This window comes from Orcinus orca, chromosome 3, assembly GCF_937001465.1.
Source record: "Orcinus orca chromosome 3, mOrcOrc1.1, whole genome shotgun sequence".
Classification (NCBI taxonomy): Eukaryota; Metazoa; Chordata; class Mammalia; order Artiodactyla; family Delphinidae; genus Orcinus; species Orcinus orca.
Genome location: NC_064561.1, coordinates 161320309 through 161340431, shown reverse-complemented (window position 1 = coordinate 161340431; position 20123 = coordinate 161320309). Strand labels below are relative to the sequence as shown.

The 20123-nt window shown below is 33.5% G+C and overlaps 1 pseudogene; it reads left to right on the top strand.

The window, feature by feature from the left end:
- Window positions 1-14911, top strand: part of LOC101290276 (ectonucleoside triphosphate diphosphohydrolase 6-like) — a 140628-nt pseudogene extending 125717 nt beyond the window's left edge.
- Window positions 14912-20123: the final 5212 nt, after the last annotated feature.

The window sequence follows — 20123 nt, the reverse complement described above, 5'->3', positions numbered from 1 at the left end:
AGTATTTATCAAGGTCGTGGGCTAAAGGGAAAAGGAAATAGGAGGTGTCACAGATGTTAGAGGAGAAAAGTTGAAAAATATTTTAACTAATAGAAAAATTAATGTATTAAGGAAGTGAAGTGAAACTATTTTCCATAGTTATTGGTTAGTATATATATATATATATATATATATGTGTATATATATATATATATATATATGCTTTTCAAATAAATGCATGCACTATCCACAAATGTATACTTAATTATCTTGAGGAAATTCTCCTGGAATTAATGCATGTTTTCTTTCTGACTTAAAAGAATGTGTTAATTTATTACCATAGTGGCATTGCTCTATTACTTCTTATTTAATGAAATATTTATTGAGGCAATGTGGCACCACCATACAAGGCAATATGGGAGATATGAAAATAAAGAAACAGATTAGGTGTGTAGAGAAGATGAAGCATTCAAAAAATTGTGAATTTATTTGTTTGATTCTAAAATTTGAACTTTGGGGTAAAGAGTCTTTGAATAAGGGAAGCACAGACAGAAAAGGCTGTAAATGGTTTTAGAATGTCTTGAATGCTGTACCTTCTCCATCCTTTCCCACTATACCTCTTTTGCCAGGTCTTAAATGTTCACCATCATCATTACAATAACAAGTTATGAAAAAAAATTGTATTGATATGGATTTATGTGGATAGCTTAACTGTAAGTAATGTCTACTGAAAAAAGAAAAAATGCAAAACCTGAAAGTTGAGAGTTATGTTTTATTCGGTGGACAAATCTGAGGACTTAAGCCTGGGACGTAGCATTTCAGATAATTCTGAGAAACTTCTGAAGAGGAAGGGGGGAAGCCAGGATATATAGGAGTTTTTGAACAAAACCAGGTAGTCAGAATATCAAAAGATTACTGTTAATAAAAGAAAACCAGATATCTCATGTTAAGGAATTTAGCGCTTTTCTATGTATGGGAAGATGCAAGAGTCTGGGGTCACTGAAATCATTCCATTGATATGCACCTCAGCTATCTGAGGCCAGTATCCTGTATTTTCTCATCCTGTGTTTCCTCAGGCTGCACCGTCGGGGGTGGCTGCAGTCTGGTGACTGCTAGGTAGCAGGCATTCTTTATTTCCTTCCTGAGTTCCCTCAGCCTTTACCATCCGGGAGGCTGTAATGTGGTGGCTTGATCCTTTATTTACTGATATGGCAGGCAGCATTCTTAGTTCACAGTAATTAATATATTGATTGGTATAGTAAGTCAGCAACTCTCTCTGAATAAACATCAATGACTATTACGTTTCTGAAAAGATAATTTTTAAATTTAGATATTTTTATAAAGCTCACCTTTCCCAAATTTATAATATACAAATAAAAGTATCCAACACATTCCTGTTGAATGGCTTGGTGTAAAGAACAGTTCTCTAGCAATACATTATGTGCTGCAATTGTTTTTTATACGCTAGTTAGTAGAATACTTCAGTGAACCCTCATCCTCACTTCCCTGATGATGATATGAAGAGGGAAAGAGCCATCTAGTTATACCAATACACTGAATGTTGACTCGGTAGTATGGAACAGCTTCTGAAAATTGTTGGACTGATAGGGTAAAGCACTTTTACCTTTTTCAAAAGTCATTCAGTGTCTTCTTTGAGAAATGAAATAGCATAAAATTGAATAGTATATTCACAACCTACAATTGAGGAGTCACTTGGCACTTAAGAAGATCTTGTCGTCTTCAAATTGTTTCTAATAGTTATCTCCAGCACTTCTTTCAATTAATGTATACAACAAATTTGTATCATTTCTATTGCAAATACATAGAGTTTTCTCAGAATCAGAATAGGTAAAAATAGAAGAATAAAACCATATTGCAAAAGAACTTTGGCCTTGGTACACTGCAGATATTTTCAATCACATTTATTTTGATTAAAAATGAACAAGATGTGGTAACATGTACTAAAAATATGAAGCAAAAACAAGTTCTCATTTACGCAATTGCAGAAGACCTTGGTCATACTCAAAGTCTGCCTAATAATACAAATGCATTTTGAAAAAAAGAAAAATAGAAAGTTTTTAATCATCTTAAAGTTACCAATATAGCTGACTGGGTTAAACTGACAAGTATAAAAAGCAATGGAATATGCCAAGATAACTTTTTAAAACCTAAGGCTATTTCTACATGATAATCTTAAGATCTCTTTAAGTAATAGGTGAGAATACAGTTAAATAAGTAATTTATTAATTTATATATATGGTTAAAATATGGGTATCTCTTTTGATCTTATATTTCCTGAAAATAAAAGCTTCACTATTTTGATTGAAAAAATGTATGTATATGTGTGTATATATTTGTATATATACATATAATTTTAAATTCAATAATGTATTTAAATAAATATGCTATTATTCAAATTTCTTCAAAACTAATTGTGTGTGGTATTTTTAATTTAGTCTGTTGATAATCTCTGGCATACATTTAAATTTGGACATTTATTTCATTTACTTTACATTTCTCAGTGACTTGTTACTCCTTTATATAACATGCAAACATTAAGTTTTATCTCACATCCTAAAAAAGTAAAAATAAAAAGAAAAGCAAGTTTTCAACCCCTTTTCCTTCCTGTAATATCCCATTCTTTGCCTTTCTCATAAACCTAAACAGAATTGATATTTGCCATCTTAAAATATCTCCTCCTGTGTTGCTTTAAATGCCCTTTGAACTTCATCATTCTGTCAAAATGCTACATCATTGTCATTAAGTACCTTTGCTGTCTAACTGTGGCATCCCATACCTTTTACCTCTCCTCTTGAAAACTTGTTTTCCACCTGGCCCCCACATCTCCACCCTCCCCTAAATCTCATGCCTCTGTCTGATTGCTTCTCTTTAGGCCTCCTTACTGGTCATTACATAGAAATGTGATGCTTATTGTTTTATATTTTTCATAGTTTGAATATTAAATTGCTTTTCTGTATGTATTACCAAGCTTTCTTTTTTCTCTAATTTCCCAGATAGTTTAATTATCTGCTGTCTGAAACAGCTATTTGAGGTCTTTTTAAACTTTTACCCACACCACTCCAAATATGAGCTGATGATTTTACCTTCTCTTACCTATTTAAAAAATAGTTATTAGTGAACTTTACCACATACATAAGTAGTAGCAGGGACTTCCCTGGTGGCTCAGTGGTTAAGAATCCGCCTGCCAATGCAAGGGACATGGGTTCAACCCCTGGTCCAGGAAGATCCCACATGCCGCGGAGCAACTAAGCCCATGTGCCACAACTACTGAGCCTGCACTCTAGAGCCTGTGAGCCACAACTACTGAGCCTGTGTGCCACAACTACTGAAACCTACATGCTCTAGGGCCTGGACACCAAAACTACTGAAGTCTGTGTGCCTAGAGCCCATGCTCCACAACAAGAGAAGCCACCACAGTGAGAAGCCCATGCACTGCAATGAAGAGTAGCCCCTTGATTGCTGCAACTAGAGAAAAGCCCACGCACAGCAATGAAGACCCAAAGCAGCCAAAAAAAAAAAATGTAGAACCATGTTAATATTCTTGTATCTTAGTTTTTGCTCAGTCTTTTCAAGATTTATCTATATTTTTATGAAAACATTAAATCAATTTAATACTTTAAAGCAATTTAATAGTATGCATACTTTTTTACTGAACCGAACTTGGGTCTGCTCACCAGATGAGCAGCAAAGTCAATCTACTGACAACAGGCTGTGGTGAAGAAAAGTACAGCGTTTCACATTGTCCTGTTTTCAGAATTACATTGAAGTAAATATACCTTTACCAACCTCTCAGAGATGTCACACAGTCAAGCTTAATTGGATTTTGTTTATGAAAACCATTCTTTTTCTCTTGGGCCCTAAAAGAAACTTGGTGCCAGATAATTAAGGATAATCATGTTAATATGTCATCTTCATTGTGATTTTATGTGTTAAAAGCAAAGCAAAACAAACAATAACAAAACTACTTCTGAGTCTGGAAAAATATATCTAGAAAACATCTTCTCTATTATTCATAGTCTCAATAAGGCATTCTTCACCAGTGTCTTAAGACCATGGACATACTGAGCGAAAATTGTCATGGCCTCCACACTCAGAATTTTCCAGGCTCAGGGAAGCTCTTTCTAGACCTGCTCTCCTCTCCTCTCCTAAGTTAGTTTCTAAGCAGGAACCGCTAATGAGTCAAGCATCCAGGCATTTACTTCTTCATGTAATCAATTTCAGTTGACTTTGACCTGGTCATGACTTTTGAAAAATAGAATGGAATACAGGCGATCAGTGTAGTATCTGAGGCTAGATCATAAAAAGTCTTGCAGCATCTGCCTAAATTTCTTGTTAGGGTTGCTTTTTGTCTTTTGATACTACTTCCCAGGACATAGCTACTATGCTTTGACAAACATAAATTAAATGCAGAAGTCAGAAGTAGGTGCTCTGGTAAACAACCCAAGTGAGGTCCCAGGCAACAGTCAAACGCTGCCCGTCTTGTGACTTAACCACCTTGGCCCAGCCTAGTGGCACTGTAGGATTATTATAGTTCAGCTGTACTGTAACCATGTGAAAAACCTCAGGCAAGAACAATTCAGCTCAGTCCAGTCAAGGAATCACATTCCTTTGCTTCTATTGTATGGCTTCTTGTGAATTGTTACAAACACATGCCATGATTTATGGCTCCATTTCAACCCTCCTTTGTAAATAATTCTTTATTAAAATGTGTGCAGTATAAGTATTGATGTAATTATTCTGAGATACAGAATACAGATAACATAAATGGCATTTATGAATAAGATGTATAATTTTTAAAAATAACACTTTATGTAATGGGTATATAAATGATCACATAAACAAATACAGAAATTAACCTTTCTGTGTATTTTCTACAGGACATTGATAATACAGATGAAATCATAAGGAGGTGCATTTATTATCCTTTTATTTCATTCAAGCCAATGTAATTTAAAAATTCACTTAGATTAGTTTTAACTTTAATTAAAATGTTTGCATACATTTTCTACAGAGTGAGCCATAAAATTGAATATAGTAGTAAATGGTTCTGAATAATGCCTTTAAGATCATTAAAGTGAACCAAAAACAACATAAAGAAGCAAGAAGCAACATAATTAACTGTTAAAGAATGTATTTTTAGCAATTTAAGCTGAAAAAGATTAATTACAATGTTAATTTTATTAATTTTAATTTAAAGAAATAAATATATTTTTGTTCTAGGTCTGTTTGTTTTCACTCAGAAGGAACTTATCTGATAATTTAAGAACTTTGAATATTTATTTCTATTATTTTTCCTGGGCCCACTGGCTCATTTAAAGGCTGTCCATGGCCAATTTGCAAATGTGTAGTATCTCTATCATGGTTTACCTGAAAAACAAAGAGGTATCCCCTATGCAAACTGTTCCTAATTATACTTTTTAGCATGTTGTGGAAGTAGCAGACATAATCTTCAGAATCTTCCAAGCCTGTGTACTGACAGGCTTTACTGATCTTTCTAAAGTCTTTTCCTCAGTGATGTGTTAATTTTATTTTTTAATCTCATTAGTAAAAAGAGTTTCCCACTTATTTAACAAAGACATAGTCTTCATAGGCTGGATTGGATAATAATTCCTATTTGCTTTGAGAGTGAAGATTATTTTATAATTTTAGTATTATATCTCTGACTTTGTTGGCAGAGATCATTAGAAGAATTTGGTTTTTAATTTAAACTTCATGTTTCCAGACTTTTCCTCTAGAGATCCTGACTCACAATGTCTGAAGTATGACTATTTAATTAGCCAACCACCTGATTCTTATCTGACAGACTTGAAAAATACTACCAAGTTATTCATTAACTTATTATAACAGAAACTTATTATGGGGCAGATTGTAGACATTATTAATATTTGATTTTGAGCACAAAAATATCACTTCAAAGAATGAGAAAGGATTGCCACTCTAGATGTATATTTCAAATGCCCACTTTCTCAAGGCTACTTACAGTCTTTACTCAAAAAAAGCCACTGTTACTTAGTGTACTCTTTAAAGGATTTATAAGATTTCTAAATTTTGCATAACACATTAAATCCTGAAAAATGTAGTTTATCTTGAAGTACTTTTGAAAAAAAGTATGTGAAAATAAAATTATTTTTAGAATTCTATATTTAGTTATCACAGCCCCTCCTTTCCATTATGGTACTATAGTATCTAGCTAGATCTAACAATTTAGCTTTAAACGATAAAAAAAATTAATAGATGGACCATATCAATGTCTGGTCAACAAAAAATAGTCAAGGTGTGAAAGAAACAATGGTCACATGCAATTGGTTTTTAGATTTTTTTATTGCCTCTGCTGATTTTTTCTCTGCTCCTGTTCTTGGTAAACATCTCACCAGATATTAAAATATTTTAGCTTTTCAATATAGATTTGGCTTGTCAGAGTTTTTGTATTAGAGAATGGTTTACTAAATACAATAACATAAAGTTTATGACTGTCACCTTCTACATCTCTAGCTGAGAAAATAACAAGCCATTTTAGAAGAATGGATGGATCCAGTATTTATATGCTAACTTTTTAATGATAATCAAGTTCTGCAAATCAGCTAAGATTTAAATAAATTAAAATTTCAATATAATGACTTGATTGCCAAGATAAATGGGAAAAAATAGCATCAGGAAAAATTAGTACTGAATATGCAGATGAATGAAATTGGACCCCTCCTGCCATCATATACCAAAAGTAACTCAAATATGTCCTAAGGCATAAATGTAAGAGCCAATAAAAGAACTCTTAGGGAAAAAACATATGCATGGATCTCAAATTATACAATGGTTTCTTAGACATGACACCAAAAACACAAAAAATAAAATAAAAAGATTAATTAGACTTAATCAAAATGAAAAACTTTTGTGCTAAAAAGGACACCATCAGGAAAGTGAAAATACATTTCTCAAAAAGATACAAATGGATAATAAATACATGAAAAGACGTTCAGTATCACTAGTGATTAGGGTAATGTGTATCAAAACCACAGTGAGATACCCCTTCACACCCATTAGGATGTCCATAAGCAGAAACATTGAAAATAACAAGTGTTGATAAGGATGTGGAGAAAGTGGAGCCCTCACACTGATGGTGAGAATGTAAAATGGTGCAGTAACCTTGAAAAACAGTCTGTCAGTTCCTCTAAATTTTAAATATAAATATACCATATGAAATAATTCCAATTCAAGGGATATAAAAACTTGCATGCAAATGTTTATAACAGCACTATTGATAATAGTGAAAATCCAAATGCCCATCAACTGATGAATGAGTACATAAAATGTTGTATAACCATACAGAGTATCATTTGGCAATAAAAAATGAATGAAATACCAATACATGCTGCAACATGCATGACCCTTTTAAACTTATGCTAAGAAAAAAGAGCCAATAATAAAAGACAATGTATTCTATCATTGCACTGATCTCATATGCCCAAAATAAGCAAATCTCTAGAGACACAAAACAGATTCATAATTGTCTATGCCTGGGAAGTTGGTTAGTATGGGTAGTAAAGGGGTGATAGCCAAAACCCAAGAAATTAAAGGAGAAGATGTCATTTCTTAAGAGAGGTTTCTTCTAGTCTTCATTTATAATATTGCTCCCCTTTCCCATTCACTCTCTTTCATCTAAAAAAAAAGACAGTTTTATATTGCTTACCACAATCAAATAATGTCATATATTTATTGGTTTACTTGTTTATAGCCTGAAGGAGAGTAGGTAATCAATATTTTAGTGAATGTATGAGTGAGTATGTAAAATAATAAAATTATAAATTATTCTTTCTCTAAAATGTAGAGTTAGCTAATCTAAATTTGGCAGTTTTATACATGTCCATATTCATTCATACATATTTATGAAGAGAATATTGGGGAAATAGGCACTGTATTTTGTTTCAGAAAATCTATTAGTAATCACTGCTGCTGGTTAATGCCTATGATTATTAGAAAGGACAATTTTGTATGGAATCTCTGCTTTAGTTAGTGACTACAATGAAGAACATCATAGTTTAATTTTTCTACAAACTGAAGTAATTTAGAAGGAACAGATGATAAGACTTATTTATGACCACACCACAAAAAATTGTGATATGAATAACATTAGTCTTCTGCATCTTTACTATTTTCTCATTAATGTTCTCTCACTTCTTAGTGCACTTTTTACTTTGGGTGTCTTTATGTGTAATTTTCTTTTTTCTTTTTTTTTTTTTTTTTTTGTGGTACGCGGTCCTTTCACTGTTGTGGCCTCTCCCGTTGTGGAGCACAGGCTCCAGACGTGCAGGCTCAGCGGCCATGGCTCACGGGCCTAGCCTCTCCGCGGCATGTGGGATCTTCCCGGACTGGGGCACGAACCCGTGTCCCCTGCATCGGCAGGCGGACTCTCAACCACTGCGCCACCAGGGAAGCCCTTCATGTGTAATTTTCTGATGTTCTATCTTAGTTTCCCTCTACTTTGACGGCTGTTGTCCCTCAATCTGACAAATAAAACCTAATTATTAATGGTCTTTCCATCAGGGACTTTGTCATCTCCACAAAAGTATAACAGATTGCTCACAGCACTTAAATGTTTGAAAATTACAGCTCCACAGCCAAAAAATGGAGATACTGGGGGCATTTAGGAAACCTCATATCATAGTGCATGTGTGTTGTCCCTTTTAACACCATAAGGATTATAATCTTATCACTTTTCTAAAGTTCTAGAAGTTGTTGTCTTCCACACTACAGAATGAAGAAGGAGATATCAGATGCATTAGGATACATGCCAAGATTGTCAGGAAACAGTACTGTTAATTAGCCGAAATACTGGTGGGAAACAAAACTAGACAACACTTACATAAGTCTAAGAAACCATTGAATGAGATGAAGGTTCTTGGTGAATGCTTTTTATTAATTTACTAATATTTCTGGTTGTATTTGAGATAGTTGATTTAGGTTCTTAGAAATTGAAACTGTATATGTATATTGAATGACTCACACTAAATACCTAAAACTGAAATTATAAACTATTTAAATAGATACTCACATACTTATTTTTAAGAAATAAAGTGATTCCAGCCAATAAAAAGGAATTATTTCTCTGTTTGGGGGATATTGCCTGTTTAAGTTCCTTGACTCACTAAATTCTTATATTATCCTATGTGTTGTAGAAAAAAATATCTATTTTTCATATATAAATTATCTAGGAAGTATTTTTGTCAACTGAAGAGAAAATAGATTAACAGAAAGAAAATGACAAGTATTTTACAGATCTAAACACTTTTACACTCCAGACTTGCATTCTGTAATGATTTAAGCCAACTACTGAGTCCTCAACATCTGTCTTTATAATGTGGGAACATCCCACACAACATCCACAAAAAGTGATTAAAATGAGGATAAGGAATGATGGAGTCAGAAGGAATAAAAACTCTTGGAAAGGGGAAAAAATGACTTTTAGCTTTACCTATCTCCTCCTACCTTTGTGTTTTGAAAACCAAGTGATAGACAAAAGAGGTAAAAGAAAAGGTAATGAAATAAAAAGCTATTTAAGACAGCGGTCCCCAACATTTTTGGCACTAGGGACCAGTTTCGTGGAAGACAATTTTTCCACGGATGGAGTGGGCGAGGTGGGTAGGGTGGGGTTTGTTCAGGTGGTAATGTGAGCGACGGGGGCAGTGGTTCAGGTGGTAATATAAGTGATGGGGAGCCATTGGGAGCGGCAGATGAAGCTTCACTCGCTCGCCTGCCTCTCACCTCCTGCTGTACGGCCCCGTTCCTAACAAGCTGAGGAGCAGTACCAGTCCATGGACCGGGGTGGGGGACCCCTGATTTAAGAGATTAAAGAGACTTTGTCAAAATGTTATAGATTTTGTGTTTCTCATCATTAAGTCCAGAAATTGTGTTTCTAATTTTGCTTAAATCTGTAGCCTGTTTTAACTTAATTAAAAACCTAGAAAGGGGCTTCCCTGGTGGCGTAGTGGTTGAGAGTCCGCCTGCTGATGCAGGGGACACGGGTTCGTGCCCCGGTCCGGGAAGATGCCACATGCCGCGGAGCGGCTAGGCCCGTGAGCCATGGCCGCTGAGCCTGCGCGTCTGGAGCCTGTGCTCCGCACAACAGGAGAGGCCACAACGGTGAGAGGCCCGCGTACCGCAAAAAAAAAAAAAAAAAACCTAGAAAGAATCGAAAGTATTACCTCTATAATCTTTGACTTCCTAGGAAGGATCCTGTACAATATAAGAGTTAGCTTTGATGCATAATATAAGAACTAGCTTTTATTGTGATTATGAGTAATGTTGCTATGAACAAGTTCATTCAACATTTTCATTTAAAAATAAATGTACCCTACTAAACTTGAAAAGCAGATTAAATTAAAATGAATATTTCTTAATCATTTACATTTAACTAAAACTTTAATATTATGGGCTCTAATAGTTCAAAACCAATAGCTTTTAGAAATAGCTCTCAGATGTTCAGCTTGGTTTTCTTCAATATAATGATTTGTATATGAGTTCATGAAACTTTTGTTCTCAAAGCATTGAAGTAGGCCAGCTAGCTTCTGATACCAAACAGATACATTTTTTTCTTTGTTTATAATTAAAACATAAAGTCTTTGTAAAAAGAAAAAGAAATAAAAATTGCAGTGTTACACTGAAAAGAAAACTGTGAGGGCCGAATAGCATGTTAAAAAGTTTAAGATATTTAGATAAAAATAGGAATGTTGATCTGTTTACGAATCAGGACAGCATGTCCACATAAGAGAATAGGTAGCAGATGTAAGCAAAAGGACCTTTCTTGTCCAAACAGCTGAAGAGCAGCCTTTGAAAGGGCTGGTCATATTTGTATTACAATATAAGTAAGGTAAGGTTAGTAATTAAACATATATGTATATATAGTATTTAAATCAAAATTAAGGACTTCCTTTTGTTTCTCACATTAACTATTCATAAAACTCAAGTAAGTTTTGAAAATCTGCTTATATAGTTGGAGATCACTACAGTTTTAAAGAGAAATTTTAATTAGACTAAAATATATCTATAATTAGAGGTCAGAAATTAATTTTTTTTTAAATTGAGATGGAAAAGTAATACTCATAATATATTCAACAGTATATTAGTATGTAGAACCCATACGGATAACACCAACCAAAAAGGAAAGTATGCTTCTGATTAGGTTAATTTTTGGTTGGTGAATATCTAAATAAATGTTAAATATAAAAATATATTTTATAACTTATTATCAATATGCATATATAAATGATTTCTTAAAAATCAGTACACTTCTATGTAATTTCTTAATTTGTCTACAGTAAAACAAGTATTCAGATATGCTCCTACCACTTGTGTCTGTTAATAAGACAAATGATGTTGCTTATGTTCAGTGATATAGTATAATTTTTGAAATAAGTATACCACAATAAAAATATTCCTAATAATTTGGTAATTATATAAATATTCCTAATAGGTTGCAGGGCCTACAAAATCATGATATACCTAGCAACTAGCAGTTACATAAAATTTTATTTTATTTAAAAATTCTGACTGTTTGAAGATTATGGCAGTCTTAACTATGAGTATATAGAGTAGTATCAGGCAGAAAATATCTAATACCATTTTGAGATATATTTAAAAGACTAGAAATTAAAGGCCTAGGTATTAATACTCCATCCATCCATATCCAGTATTAGGCAGTGATTGTCTGAATTATATTTCAAATGCTCAAACTGCCAAGCATCCAGGAATGATATAAAAGTATAATCCAACTTAGTTATTATCTGGAAAGTTGAAAGGAATTCGATCTGGTGACAGGATCAGAATAGCAATGGTAGGGACCAAAATTAGTTTCTCAAAAGCAATGACATTTAGCAAAAATATGTGGAGAATAAGTTGAAACTTGTTAGAACAGAAAGATATTTAAAATATAGGAGATATAATGTAGGAATAGATTGGTAATTCCTGTTTTAAAATGGTCTTAAGTAAATTTAGAAAGCTTATTTCTGGATTTTCTTCTTTCACTGGCCATAAACTAGAACTTGTTTTATTTTTGTCCTGTGCTATATTAGTCCCAGTTTGTTATGTAATGAAATAGTCTCATGCTTATTCATGGCTTTTAATATGTATTGCTGATAATGCTTAGTCTTTCTATTAGCAAAATGCTTAAAGTTAACACTTTGTTATATTCAAATTCATAGAATGAATTAAGGATTAATTGTGTAACTATAAAAAGATATTTTTTCTAATGCCGTTGGATTTTTCCTTACCATACTTTTTCAATGTTCAATCATTTAACTATATGAAGATTAAAAAAAAATGCTTTTCGAACTATTTCAAGCATTGCCTGTAATTACATGATATTTAAATGATTTTATCCAAGTTTAACAATATATATTCAACAACAATTGAGTTATGTAAACGTTTTAGCATTGTCAAGCTTTGATACCTCAAACTCATAATACAAAGCACGTTACTTAGCTTGATCTTTCCATTAGGCAAAAGTACTTAGAACGTAATTTTTTAATCATTTCTACTCCTTCCTATCATACATAAATTCTGACTAAGGGGAAATCATTTGTTGTTTTTCAGTCTCTGGATTTTGCACCTTATATTGTATAACCTCTATTACCATGTCATTAAAAATAATGTTGGTAGCAGAAGAATATAAACATAAATAAATATATTCTTACAAACTTTTAAATCCAAACGTAAGTGACATATGGTGAGAAACATCTCAGTGTTTGTAAGAGGGTGAGCTTGTTTTTGCTGGACTGTGATTTGCTAAATCATTCCTGGTTGGCTTCTAAGAAGTCATCAAAAGGTCCTAAATCTTATAACTCATAGATTCAATGATTTTTCAAAGGGTTGTGGGTTTTAGTTTTTATAGATCTTGACATTTTGCTAATGCATAAGCACTTTGGAAAATCGAGTTATGTCAATTGTACAAATTTACCCTCCAAAATTACCACAGTTACCTTTAACATAATATTTAAACTCAAAAAATGATACAATATATTGATATTACCATTCATTAAAATATTGAACCCAAGGTCAACTCCCTGTACTGAAATTCCAAAACCCCACATCTATGTAAGTTTGAAGCCAAAGCACACTTTGTAGGAAAATTTGATATGAACATGATAAAACTGTAATCTTTATTTTACTTAGTGTGAATATTCACATATTTTACTAGAGCAATTGTTTTTGATTTGAGTATGCTTCCACAGATTTCCTTGTAAATGCTGCTTATTATAGAGAATACACAATCTTCCAAAATCTAAAAAGTTCTGAAGCCCAAAACATATTTATTTGTCTGTTAGGATCAGGTAAGATATTCCGTACATATATAAAAATAAAATATTACATTTACATAGCAAATAGACTTTATATATTGTGCTAGCTACTGTAATGCATGCTTCTATAACAAATAACTTCTCAGTATCAACAGTTTATAAACAAGAACTTTATCTCTGTCAACATAACATTTCAAGGCTGCTGTAACTAAGCAGTCACCTTTCTGTCGTATTAGGCTTCTGGAGTCCAGGTTTCTTGCTGTGGATTGGTCAACCCTTAGTTCTTTTGATTACCAGCTGGTGCAATGGAGTGAAGTGTATGGAGTAGGAACACTGCTTTCCTAAAGCTTTCTCCTAGAAATCATGCTCATCAATGTGTCTTGTCTTCTAAGGCTGAGAAGTAACTGCAGCACCACACTATACGCTAGAGGGATGGGAATACAGCCTGTGATTGTACAGCCCCTTTTAAGAAACATGTCTCTATTATGAAAGAGTGAGCACAGATTTTTGGCGGAGAGAAAAAAGTCTCTTCCACAGGTTCTGTTAAATCATGCATTCAACTACTTAATTTTTTCTATTTTCTATTTTAATTCACATCTAAGTTGTGTTCCACAAGCTATGAAATTTAAGAATATTCTTTGTTTTTGTGGTTGTGTGTGTATTGTTGGTTGTTTAAAAAAATGAGAAAAGTAGCATTTTTCTTCCCATCTCAAAGAGATAACAATGACAAGTAATGTTTCTCCTTGTTCGCTCTCTCTCTCTCTCTCTCTCTCTCTCTCCCCTCTAATAGAAGGTCTTTTGGCTACATTTGTAAATCTATCTCTACAAGATCCCAGGAAACCTCTCTTTTGGATGCCACAGTTGCAGATTTTACAAGGTCCCTTAGGAAAGCAGTATGCACTTAGAATTGAGCATTGCATATGGATACATCAATAGCGTGCTTTTGTCAAAAGGGAAAAAGTTCCAGTTATAAGATAAATAAGTATGAGGGATGTAATGTACAATATGATGACTATTAACACTGCTCTGTGATATATAAGAAAGTTGTTAAGAGAGTAGATCCTGAGAGTTCTCATCACAAGGAGAATTTTTTTTTCTTGTATCTATATGAGATGATGGATGTTAACTCAACCTATTGTAATCACTTCACAATATATGTAAATCAAACCCTCATGCTGTACACCATAAATTTATATGGTGATATATGTCGCTTATTTCTCTAACACTGGAAAAAAAAGAATTGGGTAAAATTTTTCTTAAATATCATGTTTGCTAAGATATTAATATCACTAATAGTATAAATTGTGTTTTTAAAGATGGCTTTTTTTTTCTAATTTTTATTTCCCAGTAGTTTGGGATTTGTATTTCTTATTTTCTTCTTCATTTTTATGTTATTTCTTGTTGTCAAGGAATACAATCATCATCTCCACTCCTCGATGGAAAATAAACAAACTGTGTACATTTACCTTTACGACCTCTCCCTTCTCTGGCCAGAATCTAAACAGCAGCAAGCAAGCAAGGGATACCACGAGCAGGAAGAAAGAGGAGAACAGAGAGATCAAGCTCATCGAATCATAGCAGGCTTCCAGCCTGAAGCAGGTGTAAGCTGTTCAGAAGGAGAATAGTTTACGATAAATCAAGTTCAGAGTTTTGAATAATATCTTGGTTTGAACATTCTAATTACTGAATTGGGACGGCTTTATGATTTAAAGTTGCTGGAAGTTTTCTGACTTCTAGTTATGAAAATGTCAACCACCAAACCACTTACAAAAAACTTGAAAATCAGACATATATAAATTCACTGAAGGCCTACTAAGGCAGGACTAAATTGAGGAGACAAGATTTTAGAGAAGTGAGAAATATGAGTGAATGGGACATTATGCATTTCTTTCCCTATGAAGCACTAGGGAGACAGTGCAGCTGTGAAGAATACAGCAGACAAGAGATTGAGAAACTGAGCAGATTCCCAGAGTTATTTTGTGTATTGCAGAATTAATATTAGTCTTCGAGGTCCACTAAGGAGACATGGTCTGGTAAACACCTCAACTTAAAGCTGGTACACCTAAATATTAAAACTTACAGTAAAGAAAAGAAACAAAAAATTCTTAGACTTGAATTAGCTCAATATCTCATTGGAATAATTTATCCTACCTACCATCAAGAATCAAATGTAACCAACTCTGGAAAAAGATTACGTAGCCTCAAGTTACGTTTAAAACTTTACCTATAATATATCTGTCTTTCAATCAAAAACTACTAAACATAGTATCAAGCAGTAACAAATGAGTGAAAGCCAAATGAAACAGTAGATAATATAAACAAACTCATAGTATTCCAAAATTTAAGAATTGACGTATATGGTTTTGGAAGAAAAAAACAACTGTGATTATATGTTTCAGAAAATGATAATGGTCATTTCTATAATGTTTATAATATCCCTAAATCTGGACACAACTCAAGTGTCTGTTAAGAAAACAGTATATATATTATTTGTGATATTTTCATAAAATTGAACATTGCATAACAATGAAAACAAATACGCTTATTCTCTATGAAGCAACATGATAAAAACTTGTGCATATAAAATCTAGTGAAAAAAGTCATTCACAAAAGAGTACCTAAAGTGTGATTCCATTTATATAACATTTTTTAAAAGATAAAACAAATCCATAGTCTTAGAGATTAATATAGTGATTGTAGTGAGTGACATGGTGTCTCTCTCTCTCTCTCTCTCTCTCTCTCTCTCTCTCTCTCTATATATATATATATATATATATATCCACTACCTAATGCTTGCAATCTGTGAATGCAACTTTAATGTGAAAAATGATCTTTAAGATATAGTTAAATTAAGATCTCAAGATGAGATCATCCTCAATGATCCATATGGGTCCTAAATCCAAAGACAAGCATCCATATAAGCGACACACTGAGAAGAAACACAGAGGAAAAGACATGTGAAGAGGAAGGCAGAGATTGGAGTTAGCAGCCACAAGTAAAGGAATGCCAGGGGCCACCAAGCTGGAAGAGGCAAGGAATAATCTCTCCTAGACTTCTGAGGGATTACAGCCCTGAGAACATCTTGATTTCAGACTTCTGACTTCAAAATGTCTTCCATTTATGATAACTCATTGTACGTGTATGAGTGATAAACTTTTTTATTTCTATATTTTTTAAAGATTATTACAAAACAATACAAATTTCTTTGGTAATAGAGGGCAAGGGAATTGGATTAGATGAGAGAAGCTCATTATTCCCTTTAACATTTATCTGCATTTTAAACAAAATTGGCTATAGCATACAGGACTGTATTACAGACAGTTTTAAAATTAATATAGTCCTATACATGGAGTAAGTTAAAATTATAGTAATGGAGAACAGATGAAGTATGTTTTTCTTTTTTCTGATACTAATATTTTTAATATACTTCAGTCTCCAGAATCAGTTTGTAATAACTATTTTCAGCAAGGTTTCCATATAAAATGATAAGGGGGAAATGGACTCAATTCAATTCCTCAGTAAAAATCTCCAAGCTCATTTTAATCCAAACTGAGGTATCTAGCTGTGATCACTTAATAGATTATGGTACTATCTTCTGATTATGTTAATATAAATTTTATTTGAAAAGTCAGAGCCAGAACTAAACTGACTCAGGCTTAAATACTTCTAAGGAATACGGTCAATCCTAGTGTGGTATAGGAATCCCTCTGGATATCAATACAAACAAGAATAAACAGTTCTGACTTTGTAGTATAACTTTTTCTTTTTAAGAATATAGAAACTATTGTTGATAAGAATATGAATAGGCATTTTAGGTAGCAGAAAACCCAAAAGGCAATAAACAAATGCAAATATGTACCAATTACCAGAAAAATACACATAAAAACAATGAGATTTCCCTTTACACCACTTAGACTGAAAAAAAAATTAGAAAACTGAATGAGGTCAATTGGTGGGGAATGGGGTTTGGGTTATCTAGTATCTTTCATGGATTGCTGGTTGAGGCTAGACTGATGTGTAGCCATTTTCATTTGTAATCTGGCACTGCTTAGGTAAATTAAATATCTGTATAAGCCATAATCAGGATATTCCATGACTAGCTATATATCCCAGAGAAATTGTCACACTTGTCTGGAAGGTGAAATGTATGTTGCCATTACTGTTGTGTGTGTATACTGTTGTGTGTGTATATTGTGTTGATAAAGAGTTAGTGTATCTGCAAAAAGGAAGAAAATTAGCAGGTAAGAGATGGTAGATGTATGTCATCTATGTAAGTGCTATGCAGTAATTAGAAGCAATGGGCTAAATGTACAATAGCAACATGAATTCTTTATAAGTCGTAATGCTTATTGAAAAGAAAGTAAGAAACAGAATAAAATATGTAAGAGAAACCGTTTCTGCAAAGTTAAGAATACACATACACAAAAAAGCAAAAAACAATGTCAAGAAAAATACAGTCAAAAAGATGAACATTAAACACATCAAAATAATCGCCCATGGGGAGGAGTTAATGAGGTAATAAATGAGGACAAAGGGACTTCCCTGGTGGTCCAGTGAGTAAGACTCCATGCTCCCAATGCAGGGGGCCCAGGTTCGATCTCTGGCTGGGGAATTAGATCCTGCGTGCATGCCGCAACTAAGAAGCCCGCATGCCTCAACTAAAGATCCTGCACGCTGCAACTAAGACCTGGCACAGCCAAAATAAATAAATAAATAAATAAATATTTTTTTAAAATGAGGGCAAAGAGGATAAATAAAATAAAAAGCAGAGAGACAGATCAGAGAAGGGTCCTGTAGGACCATAGATAATACTGTGCCCAGAGCTATTAACTATGATTATGTCCATCAGCACTCCACATCTAAGGTTAAAGAAAGGTTTAAGTGACAAGCAAGTAAGAAAATCCTTAAGTATCCTTCAGAATTGGGTGATGAAGACTGATAAGTCAGGAAATATCTGGGAATAGATGACCACCACCTCAGAGGAAAAAAAAAAAAGAATAGAGAGACTACATGTAGAATATTCTTGAATTTGAGGCCATGTGGAACCCCCATATGAGGGGTTTGATATTCCAAAGCATCTTTAACTTTGTTTCTCCAATATGTGTTATGAAATTCTGTACTTCTTTTGCATTATTTGATTTTGATGAATAACATTTTTCAAATTGTAAAGCAATGGTGATGGTGGTAACTTTTATATGAATCATGAATATATATCCATTTTTCTTCTGTAATCTAAGGAAAAATTCTCTAAATTAATATGCATTTTTTAGAGATCTGAAGGTATTTTTAGAACAGGAAATATTTTTGTTTTATGGAAAGAGAAACTATTTTATTGAAGGACTTTTCTCCTCACCATCTGTCCTTCTACAACACATAGGACTTCAAGCTCCTCAAGAACACATATCTTTTCCCATTCATAGTAGTAGTTTTGATTCCTGTTATTGTAGTAGTTGATATTATAGGCTATATTTTTTTTATTTATTAAGTAAATTAATTCAGAAAATATTAGTAGATATGGGGTTAGATATTTGAATTAGAATTGGTAGTATGTCTTACAATGTACATTTGCTCTATAAACAAGCAATTCCACTGCTAGGTATACACCCAAGAGAAATGAAAATGTATGTCCACAGGAAAACATGTACACAAATGTTTATAGAAGCATTATTCATAATAGACAAATAATAGACACAATTCAGTTGTCCATCAACTAATGAATGGATAAACAATAGGTGGTATAACTATACAATCGAATATTTGTTTTGTAAGTTTATTTATTTTATTTTTGGCTGTGCTGGGTCTTCGTTACTGTTCATGGGCTTTCTCTAGTTGCAGCGAGTGGGGGCTACTCTTCTTTGCAGTGCATGGGCTTCTCATTGTGGTGGCTTCTCTTGTTGTGGAGCATGGGCTCTAGGTGCACGGGCTTCAGTAGTTGTGGCACGCAGGCTCAGTAGTTGTGGCTCATGGGCTCTAGAGAGCAGGCTCAGTAGTTGTGGTGCATGGGCTTAGTTGCTCCGTGGCATGTGGGATCTTCCTGGACCAGGGCTCAAACCCATGTCCTCTGCACTGGCAGGCAGATTCTTAACAACTGTGCCACCAGGGAAGCCCAACAATGGAATATTATTAAGCCACAATAGAAAATATAGTATTGATATTGATACGATAAGGATGAATCTTGAAAACATTGTGTCAAACAAAAGAAGCCAGACACAAGATGTCATGTATTGTATAATACCATTTACATGAAGTGTCCAGAATAGACAAATCTGTAGAGACAGAAGTAGGTTAATGTTTGTGAGGGGCTTGAGGGGACAGGAGGCAGATATTGGGAGTGACTTACAATGGGTGGGACATTATAACGGTTCATATCTAGTCTTTCTGTGGTAAGCAAAATATCTTGGAATTAGACAATGGTGATGGACGTATAACCTTGTGAGTATACGAGAAAACACTAAATTGCTCACTTTAAAAGATGGACTTTATGGTATATGAATTATATCTCAATAAAGCTGTTTTTTAATAATTAATTTTATGTGTACTCTTGAAATTCCCTTGAAAAAAAATTATCTTATTTCTTTCCTATTCCACCAATTACTACATAATATTTTTGCAACAAATTATGTGTTTAAAAACATGTGAATAAAAGATCTCTAACAGAGGCTTTGTTATGAAAGGCCTTTTTCTAGGACCTTTGTGTGTATTATTCAGCGCAGGTTAGGATTTTTATACTTGTGTAAACCCCTGATGTTTCTTCTTCCCCTCCCAGTCTTTATGATCATCACTGATCTTCATCATCATAGCTCCAAAGTGTTGAGCCATTGCAAAGTTTTTTTTATT